This window comes from Pogoniulus pusillus, unplaced genomic scaffold (assembly GCF_015220805.1).
Source record: "Pogoniulus pusillus isolate bPogPus1 unplaced genomic scaffold, bPogPus1.pri scaffold_81_arrow_ctg1, whole genome shotgun sequence".
NCBI lineage: Eukaryota > Metazoa > Chordata > Aves > Piciformes > Lybiidae > Pogoniulus > Pogoniulus pusillus.
The window spans coordinates 236,967-248,385 of record NW_026974725.1 but is presented as its reverse complement, the minus strand read 5'-3'; the positions used below and the strand labels follow the sequence as shown (position 1 = coordinate 248,385).

The 11,419-nt window shown below is 56.7% G+C and overlaps 1 long non-coding RNA gene across 4 annotated transcripts; it reads right to left on the bottom strand.

Moving 5' to 3' along the window:
- Nucleotides 1-615: 615 nt before the first annotated feature.
- On the bottom strand, nucleotides 616-5,579 carry LOC135174564 (uncharacterized). Of its 4 annotated transcripts, none has more exons than XR_010302003.1 (2): nucleotides 5,163-5,579; nucleotides 616-3,359 (listed from the first exon to the last, which is right to left on the bottom strand). It is a non-coding gene; the product is annotated as an uncharacterized LOC135174564 (long non-coding RNA). The 4 variants fall into 4 exon arrangements; XR_010302005.1 differs by having other exon boundaries at nucleotides 616-3,328; XR_010302002.1 differs by lacking the exon at nucleotides 5,163-5,579 and adding an exon at nucleotides 4,054-4,226.
- Nucleotides 5,580-11,419: the final 5,840 nt, after the last annotated feature.

Genomic DNA, 11,419 nt, shown 5'->3' with positions numbered 1-11,419 from the left:
CGGAGGGGGGGGGGGGGGCGCGGAGCGAGCGGCGGCGGCGGAGGGGGGGGGGGGGCGGCCTCGTTGTCCCGCCGCCGCCCGCCGTCTTCAAAGGCCCCCCGGCCTTTGCAACCCTCCACCATGCACCCGGTGCTCACCCGTGCACACTCACCTGGGATGTCGGGCAGGGCTGGGCTCCTCCTGCAGTGCTTATAAAGGGCACTGAGCAGGGAGGGCAAAGTGGCCACAGCTGGGGTGGGAGGAGACTTCAATTGACTTCAGGTGCTGCGGGGGTAGAAGAAGGAGTGCAAAACAAACAAATGGCACCAAATCTGACCAGGGAGAGATTTGGCTAAAAGCCAGGTGAGAAATCGAACAAATCAAACCCCGAAGTCTCATCGAGAGAGCATCCAACCAGACTGGCGCATGGGAGATGTTTTCCAGCTAGGGTGGGACATGGGAGATCTCCTTAGAATCATGGAATCAAGCAGGCTGGAAGAGAGCTCCTGTTGCAGAATGGCTAAAGGAAAATGGACATGACTTAGAGGTGGGCAAGCAGGATGAGTATACGGAACTAAATTAAGGCTGTGTTAGGCCACACTGAAACAAAGGCCACATTGAAGAAACAAAGACATATTGAATAAACAAAGGCATCATTTAATATAGCTAGCTAGGGAGGCGCTGTCCTTGATGAGTCGGCGGACAACTCAAGCAGAGCAGGATACAGCTAACTCTGAATAAGATAAGAAGTAGTTTGCTGCTTGCAGCTGCACGTAGCAAGTAGGTGCACCATGCAAATGGGGTATTTAGAGATTCAGCCATTTAGCTCTTTACATGTATGCATATATTATCTGTAACACATATAAGTGCACGTCTACTAAATAAAGTTGTCACTCGCTTTTGATCCACATTGGATTGTGCGGTGTCCTTACATATTTGAGATTAGCCCTTCTCCGCGAGATCTGCCTCACCGTAGATTGGCGCCCGGAACAGGGACCCCTGGGGCCAGACATACCCACCCTGATTACAGGGGGGTTCCCTCCAACCTCCCGCCGGGCACCGCGACGCACGGCCCCACTTACAGGGCGGCCGCTCTCGCCTCGGCACTCCCAAAAACGCCTACGGAGCCACGGGCTCCGGACTGCGCCCAACTTACGGGACGGCCCACCTGCCTGCAGCACAGCAACACCTCTTCAGGAGCCCAGGGAGCCACCTCCACCCTCTAAGGGCCCAGGAACGTGCGCTCCACTCAGCTGCCCAAAACAGCCTCCTAGGACCTGCTCACCGGGACCTCGGGCCGCTCCTGGCGACACACAGGGACACAAGGCTCCACAGCTCATCACACAGGCCCCGACTACAGGGCCCTTCAGATGCCACCTTGACACCAGGACAGGCTGCCACGGAGGCACACACCCAGGCCCTCAACAACAGGGCCTACGCTCTGTCCCTACAGGACAAGGAGGGGCAAGCTGAGCTCCCACTCCGCTCGGGCACTCCGAGGAGACTCCCCTGTTACTGCCCAGAGCCCCTCTTTCCCTCCTGGGAAGCCTAAGCTAAGCTACAGCACTTTTCACAGCAACCTACACCACAAGCACGCTCAGGCACACAAGCACACACACACAGAGGCAAGGGAGGGGGCCATACGCACATCTCTTCCCAGGAGAGGGAGCAAGCTCTGGGCAGCCACCGATGGGACAGTCATCCTTACCCCGCAGCAGGAGAGAAGAGGGTCAGACTTGGCCGCACCAGACTCTGCCGAGCTCAGGGAAGCCTCGGGACACCAAAGGCCCTCAGGGGCGGCCAAAGGACAAAAGCCGCGACACGCCCCGAGTACAGGGGGTCACGCTGCACAGGCAGCCCACAGCTGACAAGCTGCCGGGGCTGCGGAAAGGACCCCGCTTACAGGGGGGGCTCGGGGACCAGGTTGATCCCTTTCCCCAACGGGCGTGGAGACACCGCCTCGCGCCTTCCTTACAGGGCAGCCGGGCTCCGGGCAGCCAAAGGACCAAACCGCCAAAAGGCAAACGACGGCACAAGCAAAGACCGAGTCCTACTTACGTGGAGGTTGTCCAGCGCAAAGCCACACAGGCCACACTCGAGGTGACGGCAAAGCTCTCGACTTACCACACCTTCGGTCAGGAGCGGCTCCCTTTGCCCAGAGCGCCTCGCCCGTCTCCTCTTCTCCAGACCGACGGCCCGCCTCTTCTCAACGTCCTTTACCTCGCCGTTCTCTGTCGTGCCTCTTCCGCTGTCGGCTCCAGCAACCGCCGAGCAAGGGCAGGCTTAGGCCTCACTGGCGCCTCCCCCTCCGCACACGTGGGAAACGGGCACCTCCCCAGGGGCACCACCCGGCCAGCTTCCCACCCGCAGGCAGCCCCAGCGCCGCAAAGCCCTCCCACTTTGCCTTGTCTCACCCAAGCGGCGCACGGCACACTCCCGGTCAGGACTGGAGACGGGCTGCGAGGCGGGAACCCCGCACAAATCCAGCTGGGCACGCAAAGCAGCCGCCGCGGAGGCTACACGATCCTGCTTACGGCGCGCTGCACTCGCTGCTGGCATCAAAAAGCGCCTGGGACGCCAGGGCACTGAGCGGGCGCCGACCGGCAGGGCAACCCTGGTCCCAGGGGCCTACGGAGGCTCCTTCTCTCCAGTTTAGGGCCATCTACACCCGCACCCCGCTAAGGACGCGGGCACCCCACACGGGCTGCTAGCTGAGCGCAAAGGCACTCGGACTAGGGGTGGTGCCTCTGGGGAGGTCCCTGTTTTCCTCGGGCATGGAGGAGGAGGTGCTACTGAAGCCTAAGTCTATCCTTCTTCCTCAGCAGCAGCTGACACTGATGGTGGAAGAGGCGTGGCATGGAATCGCGAAGCAAGACACATCGCAAAGAGGATCCGCATCGGGCTGGAAAATGGGAGGTGAGCAAGGTACTCTGGCCAAAGGGACTCGCCTCTGACTATAACTCTGGTGACACAAGAGTATCTTGTTTCACAGACACTACCTTAGGTCTCTCTTTTAATATGTTACCCACATACCCTCACCTACCTCAGGATTTCTCTCCAAAATGGTCATGGTCTCCCCTATGGGTTACCCTAAGTTTTTTCATGCATCATGTCAGCTCTGTTCCACCCAATCACCTCAGCTTTTCCCTCCTACAGTCTTCATTTTTATCCCCTAGAGACTAACTCACTTTTTTCCCCTATAAAATGTCACTTGTGTCCTCTTGTTTACCTCAGATTTTTCCTCCAGAGTTTTTGCTTCCTTCCCAATAGACCTGTTCAGCTTTTTCCTCCAAAATATCACTTCTCTGCTCTGAAGTCACCTCAGTTTCCCCTCCATAATCTTCATTCTCTGTAAAAGAGAAAAGAACACCCACAACATCCTACAAAATAAATTTAATAAACATGGGTAAATACTTTCTATTTTAACAAAAAATAAAATTTCCCACAATCTAAATTATAATTGCAAGGAGGCTTCTAAAGCCATAAATGCTATTTACAGCAACGATTTAAAACCTCGACCCACCCCTGCAGACAACTAAGACCCCTGCAAATCCCTACAGGCATCTACGGACCCCTGCAGCTGCCTGCAAACACATACAGACCCCTACAGAGCTCCCCAGTCCCCTTCAGACCCCTCCAGATATTTAACAGACCCCTGCACACATCTATAGACCCCTCCAGAGCCTTAAATGATGCCTGCACACACCTGCGGACCCCTAACAGAAACCTCCAGACACCTACTGAATGCTACAGAAACTTGCAAACCCCTACAGAAACCTACAGACCACTCCAGTCTCCTAGAGAGCTCTAGGGACCCCACCCAACCTGTCAATAGACCCCTGCAGACTCCTACATATCTTTAAGAGGCCCCTGCAGACCTCTAAAGACCTCTACAGACACCTCGAGACCTTTGCAAGGCACTTCAAGACCTTTACAGCCTTTTGAGACACCTGCAGCACCACAGACACCTCTAAAAACCCCTAACGACCTCCAGACACCCAGAGAACTCCAGAGACTTCCAGGGAGCCCTCCAGACCCCCGCACAGCTCTGCAGACTCAGAAAAGCCTCCAGACCTTTTAGAAGACCCCTGCAGACATCTGCAGACCGGGACAGACTTCTACAGCTGCTTGCACACGCCTGCAGACACGGACAGGCTCCTCATGGCCTGCAAGCTCACACCACGTGCTCGCACACAGCTTCTCCCAAGCACGGCAGAGGGGGGGCGCGGAGCGAGCGGCGGCGGCGGCGGCGGGGGGGGGCGCGGAGCGAGCGGCGGCGGCGGCGGCGGGGGGGGGCGCGGAGCGAGCGGCGGCGGCGGCGGCGGGGGGGGGCGCGGAGCGAGCGGCGGCGGCGGCGGGGGGGGGGGCGCGGAGCGAGCGGCGGCGGCGGGGGGGGGGGGGCGCGGAGCGAGCGGCGGCGGCGGCGGGGGGGGGGGGGCGCGGAGCGAGCGGCGGCGGCGGAGGGGGGGGGGCGCGGAGCGAGCGGCGGCGGCGGAGGGGGGGGCGCGGAGCGAGCGGCGGCGGCGGAGGGGGGGGGCGCGGAGCGAGCGGCGGCGGCGGAGGGGGGGGGCGCGGAGCGAGCGGCGGCGGCGGAGGTGGGGGGGGCGCGGAACGAGCGGCGGCGGCGGAGGTGGGGGGGGCGCGGAGCGAGCGGCGGCGGCGGAGGGGGGGGGGCGCGGAGCGAGCGGCGGCGGCGGAGGGGGGGGCGCGGAGCGAGCGGCGGCGGCGGAGGGGGGGGGCGCGGAGCGAGCGGCGGCGGCGGAGGAGGGGGGGGCGCGGAGCGAGCGGCGGCGGCGGCGGAGGGGGGGGCGCGGAGCGAGCGGCGGCGGCGGAGGGGAGGGCGCGGAGCGAGCGGCGGCGGCGGAGGGGGAGGGCGCGGAGCGAGCGGCGGCGGCGGAGGGGGGGGGGCGCGGAGCGAGCGGCGGCGGCGGAGGGGGGGGGCGCGGAGCGAGCGGCGGCGGCGGAGGGGGGGGGGCGCGGAGCGAGCGGCGGCGGCGGCGGAGGTGGGGGGGGCGCGGAGCGAGCGGCGGCGGCGGCGGAGGGGGGGGGGGGCGCGGAGCGAGCGGCCGCGGCGGGGGGGCTTAGGGCGGCCTCGTTGTCCCGCCGCCGCCCGCCGTCTTCAAAGGCCCCCCGGCCTTTGCAACCCTCCACCATGCACCCGGTGCTCACCCGTGCACACTCACCTGGGATGTCGGGCAGGGCTGGGCTCCTCCTGCAGTGCTTATAAAGGGCACTGAGCAGGGAGGGCAAAGTGGCCACAGCTGGGGTGGGAGGAGACTTCAATTGACTTCAGGTGCTGCGGGGGTAGAAGAAGGAGTGCAAAACAAACAAATGGCACCAAATCTGACCAGGGAGAGATTTGGCTAAAAGCCAGGTGAGAAATCGAACAAATCAAACCCCGAAGTCTCATCGAGAGAGCATCCAACCAGACTGGCGCATGGGAGATGCTTTCCAGCTAGGGTGGGACATGGGAGATCTCCTTAGAATCATGGAATCAAGCAGGCTGGAAGAGAGCTCCTGTTGCAGAATGGCTAAAGGAAAATGGACATGACTTAGAGGTGGGCAAGCAGGATGAGTATATGGAACTAAATTAAGGCTGTGCTAGGCTACACTGAAACAAAGGCTACATTGAAGAAACAAAGACATATTGAATAAACAAAGGCAGCATTTAATATAGCTAGCTAGGGAGGCGCTGTCCTTGATGAGTTGGCGGACAACTCAAGCAGAGCAGGATACAGCTAACTCTGAATAAGATAAGAAGTAGTTTGCTGCTTGCAGCTGCACGTAGCAAGTAGGTGCACCATGCAAATGGGGTATTTAGAGATTCAGCCATTTAGCTCTTTACATGTATGCATATATTATCTGTAACACATATAAGTGCACGTCTACTAAATAAAGTTGTCACTCGCTTTTGATCCACATTGGATTGTGCGGTGTCCTTGCATATTTGAGATTAGCCCTTCTCCGCGAGATCTGCCTCACCGCAGATTGGCGCCCGGAACAGGGACCCCGATTTGGGGGGACCCTAGGAAACACGGAGGAGGACAGGCCGGCGGAGCGGGCCGTCGGAGGAGAGCGACGCCCGCTAGCAGGACAAAGCTAGGACGGGGTGGCCGACCAATTAGGTGGGCCTGAGGCTGACGACAAGAGAGCCAGCCTTCGTCGCTGCAAGGAGGGCAAGCGGGACACCGCGGCATGGGTAAAGAGGTAGCCCTTTCCTTGCTATCTTGCTTTCTTGAAAAGCGCAAAGTGAATTTTAATACCAAGTATTTGCCAGGACTTTGTGCATATGGCTATGCTAAGGGTTTCTTTAAAACCCCCGAGTCATATTTTGATGAAGCAGAATGGAGGGCGTTCGGCAGTGAACTGTGGGATGCAGTAATAGACGGGGATCCAGCAGCTAAGAAGCTTCAAGTGCCTTGGCGAGAGACTGTTAATGCTATAAAAAAGTATAAACTGGAGAAGGATGTGGCGGCGGTGGCTACCACTAAACTCTCCGGCGAGAAGCAAGACGGGGGACAAAAGGCGTCCTCTGTGTTTAATGCTCTCGCACCTGGACCGCCAGGGCTCGGTCTTCCTGTCGTAGTCAGTCCCACAGCCACTGATGCACAGCGGCGCTTGGAAAAGACCAGTACGGGACGCTCTTGGTCTATAAAGTTTCCCAAGTTCTCCTCATCTCTGGCAGCATTACCAGTGAAGGACATGGGGGACTTGGGGAAGGTTTCGTCAGAATCCAGCAAAGACGAGGGAGAGAGCGAGCCCACTCTGCCGCGCTCTGCTTCTGAGAATCCAGCCGTTACTGAGACCGCGGTACAGACCTCTGTGCCACCATCCGAGTCCTCCAGTTCAGAATCGAGCGAACCTGAGGCTGATAGCGATGATGATACCTTGTATGAGGCAGCACAGCGAATAATACAGCGTTTAGCTAAGAGAAAAAGTTCGAGACAGCGAGCCCTTGCAGTCAGTCAGCAGGAGGCTGAAGGGAGTGCCCCGAGCAAGGAAGGAGTTAACAATGCAGGCAAGAAAGCTGAGAGGTCCGGCTCGCGACTACCACCTCCCAGGCGGCAGCCGTGGGGAAAGATAGCTAGGGAGGCCTTATCAGATGGGGACACAGAGGCTGCAAGTATGTTATCTAAAGTATGTCCAGTAGTTTATGATAACCGAGCAGATGAGACGATTATTGGGGAGCATCAGGCATTTGATTGGAAACTGTTAGCCCAGCTTAGAGAGACAGTATCTAAATATGGACTCCACAGTGACCCTGCTCGGCAGATGCTACAGTACATTTTCTCTGCCTCAGGGACGCTAGCACAAGAGGATTGGAAACAGGTGCTGAGAATGATACTAACCCCCTCGCAACAGATGCAGTTTAACACTGAAATGGAAGCATTGTGTCAGGGCTCTGCTTCACTGCCGCGGGCGGAAGGTGACCCTCTGCTGGGAGTCAGCGTTAGCCAGCTGAGAGGCGAAGGTCAATGGGCTGGGGTGGATGCTCAGCTTAATATGGCCCCGGAAATACTAAGAGAGAGCATGAGGTTAGCTCAGGTAGCGCTGGGGGGAGTAAAAGCAGCCCCGATTGCTCCGTCTTATACGTCGGTTAAACAAAAGGAGAATGAGCCTTTTGGCTCCTTTTACGACCGGCTTCATGAGGCGTTGAGCAATTCTGATTTGCCAGAATACATGAAGTACACCCTTCTACAACAACTTGCCTTTGATAATGCAAATGCTAAAACCCGGGGTATATTAGTAACTCTGCCTCGGGATGCCACAGTAGCACAAATGTTAGAAAGAGCGCAGCGAGCGGAAACCACACCCCTAGAACCTAGGGCTTATGTTGCAGCCTCTCCCGCACCGGACAGCACTAGGCACCCGCTAGAAAAGATTGTTGAACAACAGGCACAGGCATTAGCAGCTTTAGCCCCGATTGGATCGGCAGGAGGAGCACACTATTCTGTGAGCCGAATGAGATGTTTTCACTGCGGGAAGATAGGTCACCTTCGCTCTCAATGCCCACTGTCCAGCATACGCTGTAGCAAATGCGGTGTGAAAAACCACTCGGCGGCTGCCTGCCGGCGATCGGGAAACGGGGGGAGGAGCACGAGGAGCAACCGCGCGCCAACACAAATGGCTGCTCCCGTAACCTACAGCCAGCCACCAGGGGAAGCCTCGGCGTGGACCTGGCAACAGCAGTAGAAACCACCTTAATCGACAATAAGCCCCAAAAGATTCCGTCCACCTTAAAGGGGCCAGTGACTATTAACGGCCAAGCCTGCGGGGGTATACTTCCGGGGAGATCATCAGCATCCATAAGAGGACTGTTTGTTTTGCCTGGAGTTATTGATTCGGACTTTGAAGGAACTATCCAAATTATGGTTCAAACGGACTTTCCACCAATACATATTCCTAAAGAGAGCAAGATTGCTCAGCTCGTCCCAATTCCATGCCTGCTACAATCAGTAACTCCTCTCTCACCACAACATCGAGGAGAAAGGGGATTTGGATCGACTGGAGGTATGGCACTATTAACGTTACAACTGGGACAAAGACCTGTGGTGACAGCGAACTTATCAAATGGACCTGATGGATTACAATTGCCGATGCTTGTGGATACAGGTGCAGACATTACCATTGTTGACAGAAATCAATGGCCTACACACTGGACCACTCAACCCTGCGTAAAAGGGGTTGAAGGGGTGGGTGGTACAGCCGAAGTACGACGATCCACTCAACGTCTGCAGCTCACCGTTGATAACCGAACTGCCAACCTCTATGTGACTGTAATGCCTCTACCCAGTGGTGTCAACGGACTAATAGGGAGAGATGCTCTCTCTCAGCTTGGACTGGTCATTACAAACGAGCGTTGTTTTTATTAGCGGCCACTGAGAAGCAGCCTTTCCCCATTCGACTAAATTGGCTAACAGACAAACCGATATGGGTGGAGCAGTGGCCGCTTAAAGCAGAGAGGCTGCAAAAGGCACACGAATTGGTCCAAGAACAACTGGCAGCAGGACATTTGATTCCTTCCACTAGCCCATGGAATACACCTATTTTTGTCATTCCAAAGAAATCAGGCAAGTTTCGACTGCTCCATGATCTTCGAGCAATCAACGACCAGATGCAAGCGATGGGAGCACTACAGCCTGGCTTGCCAACTCCTGCTATGCTGCCTGAAAAATGGCACTTATTGATCATAGACCTAAAGGACTGTTTTTTTACTATTCCACTACACCCGGATGATTGTCAACGTTTTGCCTTTACCCTGCCATCACTGAATAGGCAGGCACCAGCGAACCGTTACCAATGGACTGTGTTACCTCAAGGCATGAAGAACAGCCCCACAATCTGCCAGCTTTATGTGGACAATGCATTGCGACCACTGCGAGTACAGTGGCCGACTACTTCTATTTATCTTTTTTGTCAAGAAGCTCCATTTAGTGAAAGACAATTATCACAAATTGCAGCAGCAATGAGCAAACATGGATTACAAATTGCCCCGAATAAAGTTCAAAGAATATCGCCTTATTTGTACCTCGGATGGAAGATTTCAGATTCACAAATCCGGCCACAAAAGCTCACTCTACACACAAACATTACGACACTTACAGATGCACAAAAACTAATGGGTGACTTACAATGGCTCCAACCAGTTATTGGATTTTCTTCAGAAGACTTGGAAAAACTTAGGCCTTTGCTTCAGGGCCGTGACCCTGCAGCTACAGTGCATCTGTCTTCAGACCAGAAAGCCATCATTGATAAACTATCAGATCAAATTGCCCAAAGATGGGTCAGTCGCCTAGACCCACGAGAACCTATAGACCTGCTTATTCTACCATCAACCCATACCCTCATGGGCGCAGTTTGCCAGAGCAAAAACAAAAAGAGGGAGAGTCTAAGGATCCTGGAATGGATTTTTACGCCCTTACAACCAAAGACAACGATTCAACAAAAAGTTGAGAATTTGGCAGAGTTGATAATTCGAGGAAGACGTCGTATACTGCAGATTAGTGGCACAGAGCCGAACACCATATTTCTCCCTATCAAAAGGACTGACTTGGAGCAAATGCTCTGGCAAACTCCTGCGTTACAATTGAGTCTACTATCCTGTCCTGCACATTATCAGAGATGGGGCAAAGCGTGGCGCAAAGAGACAGTGGGGCAAAGCATGGGGCAAAGAGGGGGGGGCAAAGCGGGGCGCAAAAGGGGGGGCAAAGCGTGGCACAAAGGGGGGGCAAAGCGTGGCACAAAGTGGAGGGCAAAGTGTGGCACAAAGAAGGGGGGGCCAAACCGGGGTGCAAAGAGGGGGGGGGAAAGCTGGGCGCAAAGAGGAGGAGGGCAAAATGAGGTGCAAATGGGAGGGTCAAAGCAGAGAGCAAAGAGGTCGAGGCAAAGCGGCGAGCAAAGAGGGGGAGGCAAAGCGGGGAGAAAAGAGGGGGAGGCAAAGCGGGGAGCAAAGAGAGAGAGATGGGGGCAAAGTGGGGCACAAAGAGAGAGAGATGGGGAAAAACAGGGTGCAAAGGGAGAGAGATGGAGGCAAAGTGGCATGCAAAGAGAGAGAGATGGAGGCAAAGCGGGGTGCAAAGAGAGACGGGGCAAAGCGGGGCGCAAGGGGGGGCAAAGCGGGGTGCAACAAGGGTGGGGCAAAGCGGAATGCACGAGGGTGGGGCAAAGCAGGATGCAAAGAGAGACAGGGCAAAGTGGAGCACAAAGAGAGATGGGGGCAAAGCAGGGCACAAAGGGAGAAAGACGGGGGCAAAGCGGGGTGCAAAGAAAGAACGATGGGCAAAGCAAGGCGCAAAGAGGCAGGGGCAAAGTGGGGCGCAAACGGGGGGCAAAGTGGTGTGCAAAGGGGGGGGCAAAGCGGGGCACAAAGGGGGGGGCAAAGCGGGGCGCAAATGGAGGCAAAGCAGGGCGCAAAGAGAGACGGGGCAAAGCAGGGCGCAAAGAGAGACAGGGGCAAAGCAGGGTGCAAAGAGAGGGGGCAAAGCGGAGCACAAAGAGAGACGGGAGCAAAGCAGGGCTCAAAGAGAGATGGGGGTAAAGCGAGGAGCAAAGGAGTGGGTCAAAGCAGGGTGCAAAGAGAGGGGGCAAAGCGGGGTGCAAAGAGAGGGGGGCAAAGCGGGGTGCAAAGAGGGGGGGGGCCAGAGCAGGGCACAAAGATGGGGGGGCCAAAGCGGGGCACCAAGAGGGGGGGGGCAAAGCGAGGAGCAAAGGGAGGGGACAATAAGGGGTGCAAAGAGGGGGGGACAAAGCAGGGTGCAAAGAGGGGGGAGAAAGATGGGAGCAAAGTGGAGGCAAAGAGGGACGCAAAGGGGGGGCAAAGCAGGGTGCAAAGAGAGACAGGGGCAAAGCGTGGCACAAAGAGAGAGAGATGGGGGCAAAGCAGGACACAAAGGGGGGGGCAAAGCGGGGCACAAGGGGGGGGGCAAAGCATGGCACAAAG